Raw genomic sequence first — 23,354 nt, 5'->3', positions numbered from 1 at the left:
GTTTTTCATTTGATAAGACGTTTCTTTCGAAGAGCTGTTTGCATCCCCCCTGCAGATTTAACAAAGGACATCGTTAAGGAATTCACCTGGACTCACCTCATCACACACTTACCCCGCAGAGCTCAGGTGTGTGTGTGTGTGTGTGTGTGTGTGTGTGTGTGTGTGTGTGTGTGTGTGTGTGTGTGTGTGTGTGTGTGTGTGTGTGTGTGTGTGTGTGTGGCCTAGCATTACTATAATTGTGGGGACCTAAATCTGTTTACACAGTCACGTGTCGGGAACTCGCCTCCCTTATGGGGACAAATTGGAGGTCCCCACGAGGGGAATCATTCATTTTAGGGTGAAGACTTGGTTAGGTTTAGGGTAAGGGTTAGGCATGTGTTGGTTATGGTTAAGGTTAGGATAAGTCTCCAGGAAATGCATGAAAGTCAATGTAATGTCCCCTGAAGTGATGTATACATGGTGTGTGTGTGTGTGTGTGTGTGTGTGTGTGTGTGTGTGTGTGTGTGTTAGGGTGAGACCACAGACACACGATCAGGACCTGACAAAGACCCTCCTCCTGACTTTGAACAAAGAGGCTGCTGTTCGACAAAGAAAAGATAGGAAGGGGTTAAGAGCTGTGTGTGTGTGTGTGTGTGTGTGTGTGTGTGTGTGTGTGTGTGTGTGTGTGTGTGTGTGTGTGTGTGTGTGTGTGTGTGTGTGTGTGTGTGTGTGTGTGTGTGTGTGTGTATGTGTGTGTGTGTGTGTGTGTGTGTGTGTGTGTGTGTGTGTGTGTGTGTGTGTGTGTGTGTGTGTGTGTGTGTGTGTGTGTGTGTGTGTGTGTGTGTGTGTGTGTGTGTGTGTGCCCGTACCCTGGGTCTCCATCAGTGTCTGGCTGATTGATTGGGACGTCAGCCAAGATAAAAGATCCCGTCCTCACAGCGCGGCCACGCAACGCCCCGGGGAGAGAAAGGCGCACACACACACACACACACACTCTGACACACACAACAGCATGCACTTGTATACCTGTACTGAATACAGATCGGGCTCCCGCTTGCCTGGCTGTGTTTACACTCCTGGGGCTTGTGCTGTCTCGGTTCATGACTAAATATTCAGGAAAAATATATTTGTTATTTTCATATTTTTAAAATAATCATTTTAAGAATCTCAAGCACCAATGAAACACCATGCTACATGTGGTTTGGACCTTCTAGCTGTAATACATTCCAAAAATTTACACATTTATTTAATATAATATAATAATCCTGATGAATGTATACTGTATATGAGAACCTGTGGTTTTTGGACACACACACACATGAGAAAAGAAATGATCAAACTTTCAGAATTTGAAATACCTCACTGATTCCCAGAGGGCAATTGGGTTTTGTTATGAAAGCTCCAAATACAAGCTGAAATATTGAGAAGAGACAGGTCAATGGAAAAAAGAAAATAGTATGTAAAATACTGTATGCATTATACATCAATATTTAACACAAATTAATGATAAAAATAAGAAAAAACGAAATATGTAAAATAAAGTAAATTATATACTCAGGAATAGTATAACATTTGACCATTACCTGAAATGTTCAGTATAAATAAAGTAAAAAAAGTAAAGCATGATGATCAGCTGTGTCCAAAAAAATAAGAACATAATGTAAGGATAAATCACATAATGTCAAAGAAATATATACAGTATATTTTTTTGAATAATGTTTAGTGAATACAAATAATAAACTGAGCGCACAAAATTAATATTAATATATGGAAATTGTGTTTTTATAGACGGTAACATTTTTAACTGTTTGACTTCAACTGACATTGGTTTATGCAGTTCATTTGAAATAAGGCTAATCCTTTTTTCCTGTACAGTATGTAATTATAACCCCTGCACTGTGAGTTTTTTATATGTATTTTTATTTTGCAAACCATGCAAGAATTAAGATTTTAACTTGTTTTGTTATGGCTGCATCTCGAGCGAAATCTTTAAAAGTAGGTTCTGAATTGATTGTATGCGCTGCATACTTTCTGTTCGTACAAATGTCCCTTGGTCTTATGTGATTGATTCATGCGAAGTTTGTCTTTAACTTTCAAAACGAACCATATTGTATTCCCATGTATTTCCCCCTGCATGTGTGTGTGTGTGTGTGTGTGTGTGTGTGTGTGTGTGTGTGTGTGTGTGTGTGTGTGTGTGTGTGTGTGTGTGTGTGTATATACCCATCATTAACTGTTGGATCTACAGCCTCCAGTTTGAGTGTCTGACCTGCAGGGGCTGCTGCTGGAGCGCATTTCTCTTTTTTTTGGTCTCATTTCTCTCCTCATTCATTTTTTTCACAGTCCTGACATCTTATTCTGCTTTTCAGAGGCCACTCTATCATTCTCTTTATCTCTCTCTGTGTTTTCAGAGCCTCACCCAGACTCCGACCCTCCACCCCTTCTAGCCTTCTAGCCTTCATCGATTTGAACGTATGTCTCCTCTCCTTTTTATCCCCCTCTCCTCCTTTTTCTCTCCTCCTCCTCCTACTCCCCTACCACTCTTTCTGACTTCTGTTCAACCCTCCATTCATTTTTAACCTCCCTCCCTCTCTCCCTCGTCCCTCTCTGATCATGCAGTGGAGACTGTGTTTGATGTCTCTGACATCTCTATCAGAGAGCAGTGAGGAAGAGCCTGCAGGGAGAAACAGCCTGAATTATATAGGCAATAAATGTTCATATTTAAGAGCCAAGAAGCACACAGATACCAGACTATAAGAGATTAGATTAGATTAGATTAGATTACTTTATTGTCATTACAAAAATGCAAGCACAGTGTAACGAAATTTAAGGATGGTCTAACCAGATCGCAAAACAGTCAGTTACATACACATTTATCAGAAGTATATACCAAAAAAGAATGATACAAAAATAAAGGTAAATAGATGGGAAATGTATAAATAGGAATAAATACACAGATAATAATAAATAAATACAGTGAATACAGAATTGCTCTTCAGCACAGCACACGACAACAACTAGGCAGTATGGGACAGCGTGCTGACTGTACAGAGTCCAGAGTCCAAGCGAAGACAACAACTAACCTATGAAACCTTGAGTTCAAGGTTCATTTCTACCTGTGTTGATTTACATCCTGTAATTAACTCACAGTAGAGAGTTTAACTCTCTTATTTGTTATGGAGACTGAAATAATTTATATACATAATGTTGTTATATTATTAAAAAGTAATTTTAATGATTTATTGGGAAACTATATTACAAAAAATGTCATTATACAAGTGATGTGTACACTGTAAAAAATGGCTGTAAAATCCACAGTTATTTACAGTGTTTGTGCACAGTAAATTACTGTATACAATTTTAGAGTATAATACCGTGTTTCCAACCAACAATTACAGCAACTCTGGAGTTACTGTAGAAATAGCAGTAGTCCCAACTGTCCCAACTGTATAAAATCACAGTAACCAACAATTTACTGTATAAAATCACAGTAACCAACAATTTACTGTATAAAATCACAGTAACCAACAATGTACTGTAGATATTCACAGTAACCAACAATGTACTGTAGATAATTACAGTAACCATCAATGTACTGTATAAAATCACAGTAACCAACAATGTACTGTAGAAAATGATAGTAACCAACAATGTACTGTAGATATTCACAGTAATCAACAATGTACTGTAGATAATTACAGTAACCATCAATGTACTGTAGAACATCATAGTAACCAACAATGTACTGTAGAAAATCACAGATTCACAGTAACCAACAATGTACTGTAGAACATCACAGATTCACAGTAACCAACAATGTACTGTAGAAGATCACAGTAACCAACAATGTACTGTAGAAGATCACAGTAACCAACAATGTACTGTAGATATTCACAGTAACCAACAATGTACTGTAGATAATTATAGTAACCAACAATGTACTGTAGAAAATCACAGATTCACAGTAACCATCAATGTACTGTAGAAAATCATAGTAACCAACAATGTATTGTAGAACATCACAGATTCACAGTAACCAACAATGTACTGTAGAAAATCACAGTAACCAACAATGTACTGTAGAAAATCACAGTAACCAACAATGTACTGTAGATATCCACAGTAACCAACAATGTACTGTAGATATTCACAGTAACCAACAATGTACTGTAGATATTCACAGTAACCAACAATGTACTGTAGATATTCACAGTAACCAACAATGTACTGTAGATATTCACAGTAACCAACAATGTAATGTAGATAATCACAGTAACCAACAATATACTGTAGAACCTCACAGATTCACAGTAACCAACAATGTACTGTAGAAAATCACAGTAACCAACAATGTACTGTAGATAATTACAGTAACCATCAATGTACTGTAGAAGATCACAGTAACCAACAATGTACTGTAGAACATCACAGTAACCAACAATGTACTGTAGAAAATCACAGTAACCAACAATGTACTGTAGATATCCACAGTAACCAACAATGTACTGTAGATAATTACAGTAACCAACAATGTACTGTAGATAATTACAGTAAACATCAATGTACTGTAGAAAATCACACTAACCAACAATGTACTGTAGATAATTACAGTAAACATCAATGTACTGTAGAAAATCACAGTAACTAACAAGTTACTGTACTGTAGATATTCACAGTAACCAACAATGTAATGTAGATATTCACAGTAACCGACAATGTACTGTAGATAATTACAGTAAACATCAATGTAGGCCTACTGTAGATAATCACAGTAACCAACAATGTACTGTAGAAGATCACAGTAACCAAAAAAGAAAGAACCAACCGAAAAACGCCATTTCTAGAATATCTAGAAATATCTCAAATATCTTAAATAAACCAACATCTTTTTCTTAATATACATAATCTTGATGCAGTGTAATTACTAGTTTGTCTATACTAGATAATTTATATACTTAGTAGATATATATTTTTAAGACCCTATGTCGTTGCAAACCGGAAGACCTACAACTGTGGTGCTTCCGGTTTCTGAGATAATGATTTTGGGGTTTTCATTAGCCGCAGGCCGTAATCATCAAGATTTACAAAAAAGAAAGCCTTGAAATATTTCATTTTGTGTGTAGTGAATCAATATATGAGTTTCACTTTTTGAATTGAATTAATTAAATATATTAACTTTTCCACGATATTCACATGTATACACCTGTATAGTGGCTTGGCCAAACCAAGTTGAAACCAAGGGATAATTAATAGTAACAGAATACACAAAGGACACTGACAAAAACCCAAATCCCCCTTTTAACATGGAAGCAGGTGGTTTGTCCCAATCTGTCCCAATTGGCTCCTTGCAGTATTTATAAGTCCTCAGCGCTCAGCCACACCCTTTGCTGAACCAGGAAGTAACCTCCCCCAACAGCCACGGTAACTCAAGAGACAAAGAAAGTAATTAATACAAACAAACATTGTGTCAGTTAATTCATGTAATCAAAATGTCTTACACGTGTAAGGTTTGTAAGTTCAGTACAGGGTCCATTCCTGCATGCATTTGGTTGTTTGTATTCAAAGTGTTTTAAAGTATTGTGTATTATCTAAGAATAGTGATAATGTATTTGCCAAAGAGTGCTTTTTGTTGTGTCTCGTCAAATGTGTTAGTTATGTTTATGTATTATGTCTGTCATTTCATGTTTAGTCAGTTCATGTTTATTCACGTCATGTCAGGTCTGTCTATTTATGTCATTCATCTCTAGTTAAGTCCCCGGCTGAAGTCGAATAGTCCATTTAGCTTAGGAACCTTCCTAAAGGAGTGAAATGACCCGGAAGTCCCTCAGTGGCAGCCATGATAAGTGCCGTTCGAATTCTCTAGAATGATGAGAATGATAGGAAAGGAGGTTTCAAACTTCCTTTATAACCTCCTTTAGCTTAGGAACCACTGGACCTCCCTAACCGACAGGAGAAGCGAAAATGCTGCCCCACAATGCCTTGCAGCCGCAGCATTTGCCGTCACTCAACAGTCGGCCGTTCACGGAAACAACCGATTATGACCGAGAAATGATATCATGAAAGTTACGGTGCTTATTAAGCATTTTAAAACATATGTGGTAAGTTGCCAAAGTGCTTTGTTCTGAACGTTCATCAGTATTATAATCAAAAAGAGAAATATGAACTTTAGTTTTTACTGAAATTATCAAATAAAGTCAACATTTCACAGTCTTTACTGAGCTGTGTGGAGTTTGTTCAACTTTTAAAAGATGTTTGAATGGTGATATACACAGTGATGGATGTTAAGGACTAACGTTTATAATAAATACATTTGTATTGATTTTAAGATCTTTAGTTCATACAATCATACGTATTGGGATCATTTGTATTAATGTGGACCGGAGGGAGAGGGTGACGAGCATCAGTCTCACTTTCCTTTTTTATTTCAATTCCAACTTTGGTCATGAAGAATATGTTTCTCTGTTGTCCACGTTTATAAAGCAAAGCAACAGCATCAGAGCACGGTGCAGAGTCTCTAGATGAGTTTACAGTAGTCCCTCGTTCTTATTAAACATCCATGTTGTAGTCCGCTGTATAGAAAACTGTAGTTTCCATAGTTCCCCCACAGCAGCAGACGCACATTCATGACGTCCGCTGGCGCATCATAAACACGTCGGATAGTGAAAGTGCATTCGGATTCTCTAAAGTACCGCAGTCTCTTCTCCTAAGTCCTTTTTAATTCTCCTATCCACTATCCCTTAACCCCGTGACGTTTCACTCAGAGGTCAAGGAATAGACGATAGGGTTAGAACTTAGGAGCTGATCTTTGGACTATTCGACTGCAGCCCCCGTGTTTCACTTTGTGTCTCGTTTTTCATTTCCTGTTTCATTTTGTACTTACCTCTTGTCTCTCATTTCAGGCACTATTACTTCCTCCCTTTGTGTGTTTACCCGCCACCGTCTGTGTCTGCCCTGCCACTGATTGTTTCCACCTGTTCCCACTTACCTCATGTTTAAATAGTCCTGTCTCCCCCCTGTCCTGTGTCAGTTTGTGTTTGTTCCCACGCGTGGTCGTGCCAGGCCTCAGCAAAGAGAGGATCGTTTTCACTCATGTCCAGTTTCTCTTTTTGTTATGCTTAGTTTTTTCCTCCTTGTGAGCGTTTTTTTTGTGATTCCAGTACTTACTCTGTTAAGAGGGATTTTCTGTTCAATGACATTAAAAATACAATTTTTGTTCCATTCAAGACTGTGTCTCTGTGTCGTGCATTTGGGTTCTCCAGTTTGTGTCGAGGTCGTGACACCTTTTCAACTACAGCACGTCTCTAAAATGGCTTGGCAGAAGAAATGGCTTCATATTTTTTTGTGTTGATTTGTTATCTCCACTGTTTTAAAAATGCAATCTCCATGTTTTTGGATATTTATATCGATTGTTTTATGGATGAAAATATTTATAATTTAGCCCAGGAAAATACATGGTCTTGATACCGTTCAACAATTAACAATACATTGTTAAAATGTATTGTTTGCTGTCTCCCTGCAGTTATTGGTGAGCTTTAAAATTGTGTCAAGAATTTCTGGTAATCTGTAAATTACCAGCATGACATGACGTATACTATAATAAATTGTTTTACAGTTACAATACTGATACTGTAACTTCAAATTATAGCATTAAAGTTTCTATTTTACAGTTGAAATACTATTACCGTCAACAAAAATATAGTACTTTTTAAATGGCAGTGTTTTATTTTATAGTTAACATACTATTACCTTAAACAAAAATACAATGCTTGGAAATTACTTTGTTTTATTTTACATCTATAACACTACTGCTGTAACAAAAAATAAAGTAATTAAATATTACGGTTTCATTTTACAGTTAAAACACAAATACAGTACTTGGAAGTTACTGTGTTTCATTTTACAGCTATACTACTACTACTGTAATACCAAATAAAGTAAATGCGATTTACTTTGTTTCATTTTACAGTTAAAACACTATTACCATAAATACAAATACAGTACTTGGAAGTTACTGTGTTTCATTTTACACTGTTACTGTAAATAAATACTGTGATTACCTTTAAAGTATATAACTTTCAGCAATTTACAAGTTACTCACTGTAATTCATTTTACAGTATTTAACTGGCAGCAATTGACAAGTTACTTATTGTAATTCATTTTACAGTATTTAACTGGCAACAATTGACAAGTTACTTACTGTAATTCATTTTTACAGTATTTAACTGGCAGCAATTGACAAGTTACTTACTTTAATTCATTTTACAGTATTTAACTGGCAACAATTGACAAGTTACTTACTGTAATTCATTTTACAGTATTTAACTGGCAACAATTGACAAGTTACTTACTGTAATTCATTTTACAGTATTTAACTGGCAACAATTGACAAGTTACTTACTGTAATTCATTTTACAGTAAGTAACTTGTCAATTGCTGCCAGTTAAATACTGTGAATTTCACGGTACGTTTCTTACAGTGTAATCCTGTATGCTGATCATCATGTTCTTCATCATCATACCATGACTTCGACATGTGTTCAACCGATAATAACCTGAATTTAACCCCAAGACTCACTTTGCTGGTAAAGGACTGCTGGTTTGAGTGTCTAACAGTCAGAAACCCCCTCCCTTCACACCTTTGTGGAGCTGGAATCAGAGGGGTATCCCTACCTTTCCTCAACTAACAACCCAACATCACGTCCACTTTATTAAACAATGGGTGGTTGAGGTGTAAAGGTAAGCAGGGTTTTCTTCACATCTCACCATAATCCCTCTGTGGATTTATGAGCAGACGGAACATATTCTTAGAAGGTGTGGTCCATTCTCCCAATTAATTTGATGCATTGTGTCTCTATTACAGCAGGCTTTTCACATTGTCTGTGAGTGTGACCATTTGGAGAAGGAATACACACTTCAGAATTAGGAAAAGGACTGACAACAGTTGGTACACATTTGGAGAACACTGAAGCATTCCTATAATAACAACTCCTAAATAGCCCTTTGAAGAAGCCTGGGGCAATTTCTTAACGGAGGTAGAAGCACACACACCTAGCATGCACCCAGTCATCCAAACACTCAGTCATAAAGCTACACACTGAAGAGGCCTAATGGGCACGCCAAGACATAAAGCAAAGACAAATAGACACAAAATGAAAACAAAGAGACATAAAAACAGACTTAAAATGACAACCCAGTCTCACAAAAAAAACGTGTAATAACTACGTTGGTCCATGTGAGACAGCGACCCTTTTAGCGGCTGGATTTCCAGTGAAAGAACCAAACACAAGAGGAGGTAGAGTTGCACACCATAGTGTCTTTATTTCACAACCACCATAAAGGCCGGCCAGCCAGCCAGCCAGCCAGCCAGCCAGCCAGCCAGCCAGCCAGCCAGCCAGCCAGCCAGCCAGCCAGCCAGCCAGCCAGCCAGCCAGCCAGCCAGCCAGCCAGCCAGCCAGCCAGCCAGCCAGCCAGCCAGCCAGCCAGCCAGCCAGCCAGCCAGCCAGCCAGCCAGCCAGCCAGCCAGCCAGCCAGCCAGCCAGCCAGCATGGAGGTGTTCACCACTTTCCTCCGACTGAAGACTGGCTCTTTTATAGAGGATCTTATTGGGAGAAACCATTCACAGGTGAGCCATTATAAATACACATGTCATCATAATTGGTATAACGATAATCTATAATATTCTGTGCATGTATGATCAGTGGTTTATAGCCAGCTGTTAATTTAACCCCAAAACCCACATTATAACTGACCATAATATATAGAAATACATTCCCAACTACAACAGAAACCCCTACGCCCATCCCGCCACTTGGTTCGTCCCGGAACCTTCTTTAGTCAGTGTTTGTTTCCCCCCGAGGACCTTTTGGCCAAACACACTGGAGCGGACACAGGACGAAACAGCATGGGTAAGCGATGGACGTAACCTTTACACAGTGTTCACTTTTACAATGAATGCAACTTAATGTCATGACATATACACGCTAAAACAGGACATCTGCACACAATGATTAATCTCATCCGCTGTCAATCTTACACAATCATAAACACTCTCGGCGTTCTCGCTATAACTCCCCTCTCTTTTCAGGTGGAGCCGAGGACCGACCAGCATCTGCCAGACGACATTCCAAATAATACGGTTTAATCATTTAACAACTACTACATCAATAAATAGTATAGATTATATAAAAATTTGCAAATAGGCCATGTCAAACTGTACTGTGCAAATCATGCTAATAAACTGCAAACTGTTCACTAAAGTGCTGAGTGACATTATTACTGTGCAAAAGGAAGTCGTTATATAAAGTGCAAACCCACATGTGCAATATTACAAGGCCCCCAAAGCCGTCAGTCCATAGTAACGAAGTTACCTTCGTTACATTTCCTCCTCCCTCTCCCGAAGGAGAACAGTGTCTCATTCCTGCGACCCTCTGGACAGAAAGTCCGCCACTATATTGGTCTTCCCTGACCTGTAGCGAACGGTGAAGTCATACGGCTGCAGTGCCAGTTACGATCCAGTGATGCGCATGTTTGCATCTCTCATGCGATGCAACCACTGTAGAGCTCAGTGATCTGTTTCCAAAACGAAGTGCCGCCCCAGCAGATAATATCTGAGGTAGTCAATGGCCCACTTCATTGCTAAACACTCCTTTTCAACCGTGGAGTAGCTAGTCTCTCTATCCATCAGCTTGCGACTCAGGAAAACAACAGGTCTCCAGTCTCCCTCCTCCTCCTGCAGCAGCACTGCCCCTAGGCCCACTCCAGAAGCGTCGGTTTGCAGGGTGAAGGGCTTGTCAAAGTCTGGAGTGTGAAGTACAGAGTTAGCGCAGACTGCATCTTTCAAGTCTCTAAAAGCTTTGTCACACTCATCGGTCCATTTCAGTTTGTTGGGAGCAGAGGCTTTGGTTAAGTCATTCAACACCACCGCCCTGTCTGCAAAATGAGGAACAAACTTACGGTACCAACCGACCAACCCCAGAAACCCTCTCATCTTCTTCTTGGTAGTGGGCACAGGGAACGACTGTATGGCCTCGACTTTCCCCAGCTGTGGCTTAATCTTCCCAAATCCGATGATGTAGCCCAGGTACTTCACTTCTCTTTGAGCGATAGCACACTTGTTTGGGTTGATTGTCATACCAGCTGCTCTGATCCGCTGCAAGACTTGTTGTAGATGGAACCTGTGCTCATCCCAGGATTGGCTGAAAATAACCACATCATCCAAATATGCAGCAGAGAAGTCAGAGACATCCCTCAATACATGGTCCATCAGTCTTTGGAATGTTGCCGGCGCCCCTTGGAGACCAAATGGCATGACTCTGAACTGATACATACCAAATGGGGTCCTAAAGGCTGTCAACTCCTTAGCTTCAGGTGCCAATGCTAACTGCCAGTAGCCTTTGCTTAGGTCCAACGTGGTGATGTACTTTGCCAACCCTTTCCAACAGATCGTCAATTCGAGGCATTGGGTATGGATCGAAATTAGACACTGCATTCAGGTACCTGATGTCAATGCAAAATCGAAGTGATCCATCTTTCTTTGGAACCAGTACAATTGGGCTGCACCACTCACTGCAGGAGACCTCGATTATCCCCAGTTCCAGCATCATCTTTATTCCCTTTTGTAGAATAGGAATTAGCCGTTCAGGAATCCTGTAGCTCTTCTGCCGAACTGGAGCATTTCCTGTTAGACGGATCCTGTGCTGGACCAGTGAGGTAAAACCTGGTGTCTCTTTAAAAAGATCCGGGTCAAGGAGTGGCTTTACTCCTTCCTGCTGGGTGGGAGATAGATGAGACAGGTCCAACGTCAAGGGCTCTGCTGTTGCAGTAGTGGCAGGAAAGAACTTCTCATTTGCTTCCTCATCCTGGACAGCACATACCAACAACTGGCACACAGGCTATTGACGAACCTGGAACTCCTTGAGCAGATTGACATGGAAAGTCTGATATTTCTTTACTCTTTCTGGCATATATAGTTCATATGTGACCTTACCAACAACCCTGGTAATTTCATAAGGTCCATGCCATTTTGTCAGCAGCTTACTGTCACACGTTGGGAACAATAACAGTACCTTCTGTCCTGGATTGAAAACCCTCTCCCTGGCCTTCCGATCATACCAGGTTTTCTGTTGTTGCTGTGCCGACTTCATATTTTCATGTGCCAGTGCTGTCATCTCCTCAAGTCTCTTCCTCATTTTGATCACGTATGAGACAACATTCTCTCCTCCTGGCTGTGGACTCTCCCAGTGGTCTTTAAGAAGATCCAAGGGTCCTCTCACTTGATGGCCATACAAGAGCTCGAAAGGTGAAAAACCTGTCGACACTTGTGGAACTTCCCGATAGGCAAACAACAGGTACGGAAGCCATTGGTCCCAATCGGCCCCTGTATTGGAAACAAACTTGCGTAGCATGCCTTTGAGAGTCTGATTGTTGCGCTCTATTAGCCCGTCTGTCTGGGGGTGATAAGGGGTGGTCTTAATGCCCTTCACACCTAAGACTTGGTAAACCTGCTTCAAAAACTTGGACAATAAATGTGTCCCACAGTCTGTAAGGATCTCTCTAGGTATGCCTACTCTGGAGAACAGATGAACAAGCATTAACCCATCACTGTACCCTGTATGCAAGGGCTGGTTTGCTTTCACTAACTGTACGGAGGCTCAGTCACTGGTACATTTTTATATACAAAGCCATGCTAGGGAAACTTCCATCTTATATCTGCTCCCTGATCTCACGGAAAATTGTAAGTGGCTACTGCCTGAGATCGAATGCTGTGGTTTTATTAAATGTGCCAACTGCTAGGACTGTCTTAGGGAAGACAGCTTTTAGATGCGCAGCTCCTCTGTCTTGGAATAGTCTGCAAATTAAATGGAAACTGAACAATCTGGTCCCACTAAATGTTTTTAAAGCTCGGTTGGATGCTAGTCAATCAGAAGCTATTGGTACCTGTTTATGTGGATAATTATGTAAATGATGCTGGATGATGTCCTTTTGTTGTTCTGTTTATGCTTTTATGTTTCATGTGGAACTACTTGAACAGGTCTCCCTTGGAAAAGAGATCAATGATCTCAATGGGATTTTATCTGTATAAATTAAGGTTTGAAATGAAATGAAACAAGACAATTTGCTACCTGCTTGGCTTTGATGGACCTGAGAGGGAAGGCTTCTGGATAGGGGGTGGCATAGTCACATACAACAAGAATGTAACGGTGTCCTGAGGAGCTCTCCTCTAAAGGTCCTACTATGTCCATGGCTATCCTCTCAAAAGGTGTGTCTATTATAGGCAACGGCTGAAGTTGTGCACAGGCTACTCCCTTTGATGAGGTAAGTTAACAGGTTTCACAATACCTACAGAACTGAGAGACTTACATATACATCCCTGGCCAACCAAACCTACTTCCAATCCTGTGCAAAGTCTTTTGGAAAGCCATATGACCTGCCCATGGAGTTGAATGGCCTAACTCCATCACTCTGGTTCTGAATTGCTTTGGCAGAGCTAACATCTCAGTATTTCCCTTGCGCTGATAGAGGATGCCCTACTTAACTATGTAGGTGGCCTCGTCCAGATAGCTATGGTTATCTTGCTTAACCCCCTCAACCTCTGTTACTTTCCCAAACCAATGTGTCAGTGTAGCATCCAGTTTCTGTACTGCCCCTATATCTGGGGGAAAGTCGAAGTCTAGCAGATCTGGTAATTCTGAAGGTTCTTGTGACCCTTTCTCCAGAGTACCCCTCCGTTTTTCCCTTCTTCTCTGCGCTCTAGTCTTGGGCGGTTTACCTGGACTTGTCTCCCAGTCCACCCCATAAAAAGGCATCTCAGCGAGTTTCAGCGCTCTAGTGGTAACATTACAAGGCAGACTGGCTGTAGAACTGGTTTCACCTCACCTTGGTTTCACCTCACCTTGGCTATGTGGCTCCCTGACCGTTGCCCCAAGGCTCTCAACCTCACATCTTTCCCTGTCAGACTTGCAACCTGGCTTGTGCACTAGGTCATAAAGTGTAGGGAGATCATTACCAAGAATGACTGGGTATGGAAATGTTGGGGCTAATGCTACAGGCAACAGAAAGGTTTGGCCTGCTACAGTTAGATAGACCTCTGCTGTGGGGTAAACATGTTGATCACCATGAATGCAACTAATGGTTGAAGTATCCTGACTCCACTTTTCCCTAGGGACCAAACTGGACAAAACAACTGACTGAAAACATGCTGTATCCAGCAAAGCTTCTACCCGCTGCCCATTGATCAAGACTGGTACTTTCCTGCCTTTTCCACCTAGTCTCTCGACCCTGTCTGACCTAGGAACTGCACACAGGAGAGATGGCTTGGTGTGGGCTAAAACTGGGCAATATGGCTTGGTGTGACCTAGAGCATTGCAATGATAGCACCTAATTTCTTTTTTGTATCGGCCTTTGAGCTTGGTTTGGGCCACGGTTGTTCTCCCAACTGTGGGTGGCATCCCGGCTCTCTTTCCTGGCTGATGTGAAAACCTCTGCCAGGCGTGCTGCCTCCACTGCTGTCTTGGGGTCATGCTCTCTTATCCAGATTTCTAGCTCAGGATGGAGCATCCTCAGGAACTGCTCCAGGATAATGGTCTCGGTTATTTCTTCCACCGTCGATTTTCCTGGCTTTACCCATTTGACGAAGAGATCCTTCAGAGGAACATACAGCTCTTGTGGAGTCTCGCCAGACTCGATCTTCAGGGACCGGAATCGTCTTCTGTAAGTATCCGGTGTGATTTCAAACTTTGACAAAATTGCTGCTTTAACTTTTCCATAATTGTCAGAGTCTTTCATGTCCATCACCACATAGGCACTACGAGCTTTACCGGTGAGCAAGGGAACAAGGCGCAGGTTCCTCAACAGTGCATTACAAGACATCTATCTATATTTGTGTATACCTCCAGCTATGTTGAAGCACTTATTTGATCTGATATTATACATATGTATTATACTCTTATAAGATGTATGTAGATAGTAGGGGTGTAACGGTTCACAAACATTTTGGTTCGGTACGTACCTCGGTTTTTAGGTCACGGTTTGGTTAGGTACGTTTTCGGTACAGCAGAAAAAATTATCACAAAACATAAAATATATATTTTTTAAATTATTATTAAACTGTGAATAATGTATTCACTCAAATAAATACAAAATATAATAAAATAAACATTAAGGTGCAGCATTTCGATGAACTGAAACAATCTGTATTTGAACTTTACTGTACTAGTACTCACAAAACATAAACTATTAGTTTTGGGTTTTTAATTATTATTAAACTGTAAATATTCACTCAAATAAATACAAAATATAATAAAAATAAACATTAAGGTGCAGCATTTCGATGAACTGAAATAATCTGTATTTGAACTGTACTGTACTAGTACCTAAGCAACCAGTTTGACATTATGACTTGCTTGTCATTGTATTTTCATGTTTTTTTAAAGAAAAATTAACTTGTCCACATTGCTTGCCGAAAGGGCAGATCTGCTGGCACTAACAATGTCTCCTGCTGTGGAAAACACGACACCCTCTCGCTAGGGACAGAGGTAGCAGATACAGCCAGGTAGCGCTTTGCTAACATGGCAACATAAGGATATTTGGCGTTTGTAATAGCTTTGGCTCGGTCTGAACTTTTTGCGAGTGGTGGAGGCTTAAATGCTAGTGGGAGATGGGTTTGCACTTCAGTCTTTTTTCTTTTGGTACCAGTGATATTCACGTTCGGGTGATGCCTTTTCAAATGAGTGTGCAAGTTTGATGTATTGCCAGCCGTGTAACCAATTTTAGATTTTCAATTTCTAAATTTGAACGCATCCCTGTGACCAGAGTAGTTATAATGATACCCCTTTCGTGTCATTAGTATGCATGAAAAAGTGACAGGTGACACGCCCCCAATTATGCAAATGAGCGAAGTCCCGCCTCCCTTTGTTCGATATCCTTTGATGGGTGTTATCACAGGTAGGTGTGAAAAGCCCCCCTGTATAGTGCCTTTGTTGTCTAATTCTTTGATGTGTTGATTAAGGCAGTCTCTTTGAAGTTATGCTGTCTGGCCCCTGTCCCCTCAGAGTTGTCTAATCTAATGAGCCTTTGATGTTTGCCCTTTGATGTGAGGTGTTATAACAGGCAGGAGTGATTTCACACGGGTGTGTTATAAGCCTTTGATGTTAATCTAGGTGTCTCTTTGAAGTTATGCGTGAGACTGTCTAGCCCCCCGCCCCCTCCCAGCCCAGGCCTCTCCCCCTTTTCTCCACCCCTTCCTTTGGCTATGACGCCGGCAAATAGTGGGGGTGGAATCAGGTGAAAATAGAAATGCGCTCAAACTAAATAAAAAAGACAGTCATTTCCACTTACCAAGTCACCTTTTTAAAAAGAAAAATGGCCAAGAGACGCCTCGATATGGGTTTAGTCAGCGAGAGGCCTGTGACAACTTACCGCCATCCATCCGGAGCGCCAGTCAAGAAATGAATGCAGCATCAGTGCGGGGTTCAGACACATACAGCTGAAGATCTGTGCACAAACTTATCTCGTGCCCTCTTTTGGTCATGTGCGCGCGTTCATGTGTGCTGGAGGAGGGGCTCTGTGAGGAGGTGGCAGATGTTCCCCGGTTGTGTACTTTTCAAATTCTAGCTCACTCGAGCTGGTTTCTCCAACATGACCTACCCCTACCTTTAAGAACAATTAACACACACACACACACACACACACACACACACACACACACACACACACACACACACACACACACACACACACACACACACACACACACACACACACACACACACACACACACACACACACACACACACACACACACACACACACACACACACACACACACACACACACACACACACACACACACACACACGTTGGAGTTGGCCTTTGATATGAGATACGCCTGCGATGTTAATATATATGTTGATTAAGACACTCTCTGTGAGGTGAGAAGCGAGGGGATGGAGTTAGTTTTTAAAAAAGAAATACACTCAAACTAAATAAAACAGCCATTATTTTTCACTCACTAAGACACCTAAAAAAGTTATTGTCCTCTCTAGATTTGATTTAGGGTTTGTTTTAAATGATTTGTGCTTGCTAAGGATGTTTCTTTTCAAGTTTTTGTGAAACTGTTAACTACAAGGAAGTATCTGCTTGCAAAGAGGGTATTCATATTCATTTTAAAAAGATCTTATTTAGGTTTTAATAGTGATAACTAAGGATGTTCTCTTTAGTTGTAGGGTTTGTGAACAAAGAAAAGCTGTAAACACTTAAAATACATAGAATCAACAGTGTGAGGGTAAATTAAAATATTCATTTACAAACATACAAGGTGTTGTCTACTGTTAGTGTTAATTAAGGGCTATCACACCCGTTCTGGCAGACCTTCATTGGCTTCCTGTCAGTTACAGGATCCAGTTCAAGTACTTACTTGTTGTTTTTAAATCATTGCATGGACTGGCACCACATTACCTGTCTGAGTTGTTGCACCGCCATGCTCCTGCTAGAGCATTGCGCTCAGCTCAGCAGAATATGTTGTTGGTTCCTCGGAGCAGGAAAAAAAACAGAGGTGACAGGGCCTTCAGTGTTGCAGCTCCCAGACTGTGGAACAGCCTCCCAGCACATATCCGGACTGTTGAGTCTATTGAACTTTTTAAATCCCAGCTAAAAACTCACCTCTTTGCAATGGCTTTTAATACTAGTTGAGCATTACATTTTTATATTTGTAGGCCTATGTGTTTTTTTTTTTTTTTTATATGTTTCTAGTTATTGTGCTTTTTATTATGTTTTTAATTATTGTTTTTATTATCGTACTCCCATTGGGCTATTCACTATTGTAGTTACTGCCTGCCCTGTACAGCACTTTGGTCAGCCGAAGGTTGTTTTAAATGTGCTATATAAATAAATAAAGATTGAGATTGAGATAACTTCAAAGAGACTGCCTTAATCAACACCTAGATTAACATCAGAGGTTTATATCACACCTACCTGTTATAACACCTCACATCAAAGGATTAGACTACAAAGGGGTGTGAGGGGACAAGGGCCAGACAGCATAACTTCAAAGAGACTGCCTTAATCAACACATCAAAGAATTAGACAACAAAGGCACTACACAGGGGGGCTTTTCACACCTACCTGTGATAACACCCATCAAAGGATCTCGAACAAAGGGAGGCGGGACTTAGCTCATTAACATAATTGTACCCAATCACATCAAAGGATCTCGAACAATGGGAGGCGGGACTTAGCTCATTTGCATAATTGTGGCGTGTCACCTGTCACTTTTTCATGCATACTAATGAGACGAAAGGGGTATCAATCAATCAATCAATGTTTATTTATATAGCCCAATATCACAAATCTTACATTTGTCTCAGTGGTCTTCAGAGTGTGTACAGAATATCAGTATGACAATATGACACCCTCTGTCCTTAGACCCTCACATCTTACAAGGACAAACTTCCGGAGAAAACTCACAGTTTAAAGGGGAAAATGGGAGAAACCTCAGGGAGAGCAACAGAGGAGGGATCCCTCTCCCAGGACGGACAGACGTGCAATAGATGCCGTGTGTAAATTGAAAAGATAATACATTTGCAACATAGGTAGTCCAAATGTTTGGAAATGCATGTGTGTATAATAGGAAGATGAATCCACGAGGATATCCATCCAGGACCTATGATCCAGGACCACAGCCACGACTCGCGATCCAGGGCTCGCGATCCAGGACACAGGACCGCAGGATCATCCATGACTCCAGATCCCGGCGTATATAGACACCAAAAAGAAAGAAATTTGGGGAAGCTGGGTTAATCGGAACATGAGAGTACACAGGTATAGACAGAGAGAAGGAAGAAGTAAGATGTCCCCCGACAAACTAAGCCTATATCAGCAAAACTAGGGGCTGAATCTAATCATCCCTAACTATAAGCTTTATCAAAAAGGAAGGTCTTAAGCGCACTCTTAAAAACGGATAGGGTGTCTGCCACCCGAACACAAACTGGAAGCTGATTCCACAAATGTGGAGCTTGATAAGAAAAGGATCTGGCTCCCATTGTACTTTTAGAGACTCTAGGAACAACCAACAACCCTGCATTCTTGGAACGCAATGCCCTAGTAGGACAGTAGGGTATAATGAGTTATTTAAGTTAAGATGGCGCCTGCCCATTAAGGGCTTTGTAGGCGAGAAGAAGAATTTTAAATTCTACCCTGTGTTCTATAGGGAGCCAGTGTAAGCCAGAACAGGAGTAATGTGGTCCCTTTTCCTAACTCTGGTTAGTACACGAGCTGCAGCATTTTGAATCAGCTGAAGCGACTTGACTGACTTCTTGGTACTCCCTGATAATAAAGAGTTACAATAATCCAGCCTAGAAATAACAAATGCATGGACTAGTTTCTCTGCATCGTTTTGAGGCAAGATATGCCTGATTTTTGCAATGTTACGTAGATGGAAGTAGGCGGTCCTTGAAATTGATTTTATGTGGGCGTTAAAGGATAAATCCTGATCGTAGATTCTTCGGGCCAAGTACAATAACTTCAGTTTTGGTCGTGTTTAACAACAAAAAGTTTAAGGTCATCCACGTTTTTAAGTCCTTAAGGCAGTCTTGAATTTTATTTAGATGATTAATTTCATCAGGCTTGATTGATAAATATAGTTGAGTATCATCCGCATAACAATGACAGTTTACAGAATGATTCCTTATAATATTGCCTAACGGAAGCATATATAATGTGAACAAAATAGGTCAGAGCACTGAGCCCTATGGCACTCCATGGCTAACTTTGGTTTGCGTGGAAGATTCATTGTTAACATGTACAAACTGAGAGCGTTCAGATAAATAGGACCTAAACCAGCCTAAAGCAGTTCCCTGTATGCCAACTAAGTGCTCTAGTCTTTGCAATAGGATATCATGGTCGATAGTATCAAATGCAGCACTGAGATCGAGCAAAACAAGAATAGAGACTAGTCCCTTGTCTGAGGCTATTAGAATGTCATGTGTGACTTTAACCAGAGCTGTCTCTGTGCTATGATGTGTTCTAAAGCCAGACTGAAAATCTTCAAATAAATCATTGTTTTTTAAGTAATCACACAACTGTTTTGCGACCGCTTTCTCAAGAATTTTTGAGAGGAACGGAAGATTAGAAATAGGTCTATAGTTGGCTAAAACCTCTGGATCGAGGTTGTGCTTTTTAAGAAGCGGTTTTATCACTGCTACTTTGAATGATTGTGGAACATAGCCTGATAATAAAGACATATTCATAATATTTAATAAAGAAGTGCTAATTAATGGAAGAACTTCCTTCAACAGCTTAGTTGGAATTGGGTCTAACATGCACGTTGATGGTTTATGGGTATCATAACTACTGACCAGCTCTCATAGTATGCCTCTCATCCAATGAAATGACTTGCTCGCTCTATGACGTGTTGAACCCAAGCAGCAAACTCTGGGCCACATCCGGGATGCGAATCAGGAAGTGCCTCAAACTCCAGTTCATCTAGTGGCCAATAGGAGCAGTCTGCAGAAGGGAGCAATTTCCATAGACCCCAATGTTAAAATGCCCAGCTTTACAGTAGAAATAAACATGTTTACATCGTGGTTTCAAAACATTTTATTATCAGTATAGTTATATTCCTCCTTCCTGTCTATGGATCCTGGAGTGAATTTGTTCTCAACTCATCTGTTTAATTAATATTCAGTCTTAAAGTTATGCATAAATTAGGTCGTGGTCACTTTGAGTGACAGGTACGAGCCTCACTGTCGGCTAACAGCAATTTGTCAGCTCTGTAGGCTCATAGGCAAGGCTTTGCTAATTGTATTTACCGAACGTGACCCAACGTACGCGTCCGTGGATTTCGTGTCTTAGATGTAGCACCTCATTTCAGACTCCAGTTTACAGCTTCCTGCTTATGACCTGCCTAAGACCAGTATCGAGGAATGTTAAGCCCTCCTACTATGTCCCAAGAGGGCGTTGCCAGATTTTCAATTTCAGGTTTTAACCAGGAGATGGCGCTTTATTCACAAATACAGAAAGACACGTTTCATGGACTTGCAGTTGTGTTTTGATGAGCATTTGAACACATCAATATTTTAGATCAACTAAAGTGTATCTAATCTTGTAATTCAATAATATATAGTCTTTATATATTAAATAATCATAATAATAATGTAAATGTTTACATTACACTTCTTTATTTGTTATGATCATACTTGTACCTTTACAATCGTTTGCTTTAATATGCAGTATATTTTTTGTATATTTTTGTGTTTGCTTCCTCCTGCTCCCTTTCGGACACATACTGTATGATTTATTATTATTATTAATATGAAGATATTATTAAGATAAGATAAGATAAGATGTTACTTTATTGATTGAACATTTTAGTTTAGAATGTGCTGTCCCACGGTAATTCAGAAGGCTCACAGGTCACATTCCGACCATTATTTAAAACAATAGGTGCTTTCACACCGTCTACAGTTTGATTTGTATAGAGGGAGCTCTGTGGCTGAATGGCCAGCAATTAGGTGTGGCACATTTATCATCGGTGATCAGAGCTAACTGCCTGCCGTCAGATTTCATTTAAAAAACAGGTCTGATTTTAAGACTATTTCTGTTCTCATAAAGAATGATAAGAATAAGAATAATGCGTATTGAACTGGTTTCATTATTAGTGAGTTTATTTAACACTAGAACCGCCAATCGGGTGTGTTGTGTGTGTGCAATGTAACTTTTTTTCAATCAAATATTAAAGTCTCCCAGTCCGTGACTTTTCCTGAAAGTGTGTTATGTAGCACCCTATGTTGTTAAAAATTGCATTCTAATAGCGGGATTTGACGGTTTTAGGTAGGCCTAAAAACCTCTGGCAGTTCTAGTGTTAAGGTAATTAGGTACAGTAGAAGCCCTTTTTTATCAGTAACGAATTTAGCAGTTGAACATAAAAGTCTAACTACTAACTAACTGAGGGTCACTTGCAATGACAGTGTTGTGTCTAACTGTAAGCTTGTCACTCAGAGTTACCTACTGATTTAGCTGCTGGAGAAGAAAGATCAGGGGGGGGGGGGGGGAGAGAGCTGTGGTTGATGGGCCAACATTAGTTGTGTAAATACCATAGACTGTATATATAATTTATTATTATATTATTTATTTTTCTTAGCGGATGCATGTCAATTTAAATCAATACATGATACAACTATTTTTTAAATCAATAAAAACATTTTCTAAATCCATAAAAGCATTTCAATTAATATTGGGAGTCATGTCATTACTTTGTTGAGAATGTGGCCATGTAATAAGCGGGATAATTTGCAGTGACTGGTTCCTTATGGGGAAAATAACAGCCTTCAGCTGATCAAGATCCCTCCGCTACGCGTCGGGATCCTGATCTGCCGACGAGGCTCCATTAAAATATAAATATTTGTAGTGAATTACTGAGTTTAGGCACGTTAATAATGTTTTAATGAAGTAGAATAAAGTATATTCATATTTGTCAGTGATTTCATGTCAATTCGGCGAACATAAACATAAATGATCGTGGTGAAGATGATGATTAAATTAGGATTAAAAATCGAGAGCCGAGCTGCATTTCCTCCCGTTCGTTTTTTTCAACTAAACAACATTATTTTGTTAAATAACAACATGGTGATGTTTTGTAAATGATTACATGTCTCTTATTTAGCACAGAGTATGATATCCGTGACATATGGATCTTAACAAAGTTCCGCTGTACATCCAGCGTACTGTATCTGACTTTATTTCACATGAGCTCCAGTGTGGAACCCCACTGCACCCCCTGGTGGATCAATGATCCATTGCAGCTGGCTTTATAATAATTACATTTATTTATCACGGGGGAGGTCTCAAGTCAAGCTGGAGGTTTTCCCTTGAGCGAGGGCAGATCACGTACCAATCATGGCCCTCGCGTTTCAAACTGTCTGAAATGAAGCGCTACATCTGTACAAAGATGCACAAAATGACAACCAATAGAAGAATCTACTTCAAAGAGACACAAATCGAAAAACTAAAACTGTTTGAAAGAACCACAAAGAAGAAAAATGACGGCAAAAGACCACATCTATAACATAGAGACATGAAAAGACTACAAAGAGACACACAACTACCAACAAAAGGCTGATAACTAAACTGTCTGTGGATCTTGCTCCTATGAGAAAGTGTTTGGGCCTTTTGAATGTCTGTGCCCAGGGTGCCATTGTCTCATGATCCACTCATGAACACACACACTTTTGCAGCCTGCAGACATATAAACACACACACACTGCTGTAGTGGAGACTGTGTGTGCCGGCTACGGTGATCAATAATTCAATGTGACTGTGTGGATGAAGGGACACACTGTAATGAAGGGATAGGTTCAGATAGCTCCCAGTAATCACTCCCCACT

This window comes from Pseudochaenichthys georgianus, chromosome 4 (assembly GCF_902827115.2).
Source record: "Pseudochaenichthys georgianus chromosome 4, fPseGeo1.2, whole genome shotgun sequence".
Taxonomy (NCBI): domain Eukaryota; kingdom Metazoa; phylum Chordata; class Actinopteri; order Perciformes; family Channichthyidae; genus Pseudochaenichthys; species Pseudochaenichthys georgianus.
This window is presented reverse-complemented; position numbering follows the sequence as displayed.